Source organism: Sinocyclocheilus rhinocerous, unplaced genomic scaffold (genome assembly GCF_001515625.1).
Source record: "Sinocyclocheilus rhinocerous isolate Xijiao unplaced genomic scaffold, SAMN03320098_v1.1 scaffold524, whole genome shotgun sequence".
NCBI classification, from domain to species: Eukaryota; Metazoa; Chordata; class Actinopteri; order Cypriniformes; family Cyprinidae; genus Sinocyclocheilus; species Sinocyclocheilus rhinocerous.
In genome coordinates this window covers 268,887-269,430 of record NW_015628336.1, presented here as the reverse complement: position 1 = coordinate 269,430, position 544 = coordinate 268,887, and the positions used below count along the sequence as shown (strand labels likewise).

Sequence of the window (544 nt, the reverse complement as noted above, 5' to 3'; positions counted from 1 at the left end):
TTTGTCATCGGCATATCCTGGGGTGAAAGCTTTTGTTAGAGCGAAAATTAGCTCAGCTGAATAACCGTCTTTGACCAAAACATTCAGAAACACTTCATTTACAAAAGTCCAAAAGAGACAAAAGTCCAGATTTAGGCTCTGTTTACTCCTGGTTTAAAGATCTGTCTCAGGTGATCCAATCACAGGTGTCAGCAGAGACACATTGCTGTTTACCAGTGGCGGCTCGTCGGGGGAGGCAGGGGAGGCACAGCTTCCCCAAAGTTTTGAGGTGAAAATGGGAGGAGGACGATTTAATGTTAATAAAATTCACAATTCATTTCAGTTCATGTTGTATTTTTTGTATTTTTTGTTTGTAATTTCACAGCTGTAATACCATAACATGTTAATGAAGCTGGAAAGTGAATGTGCCGAATGTGCCGAATTTGCTGATGTAATTACAACCGCTAATGATAGAGAAGGGGAGGGGGAGAGCTGAGCTCTCGTGCCTCAGTTGGTAAAAAAAATTAGCCAATCAGCATCGAGTGTTCACTTTCAGCGCTGAGGA

General features: G+C 41.9%; 1 protein-coding gene across 1 annotated transcript in view; it reads right to left on the bottom strand.

Moving 5' to 3' along the window:
* Positions 1 to 544, bottom strand: part of LOC107737448 (ribokinase-like) — a 28,760-nt gene that overhangs the window by 12,427 nt on the left and 15,789 nt on the right. The gene's annotated exons all lie outside the window — the stretch shown is intronic.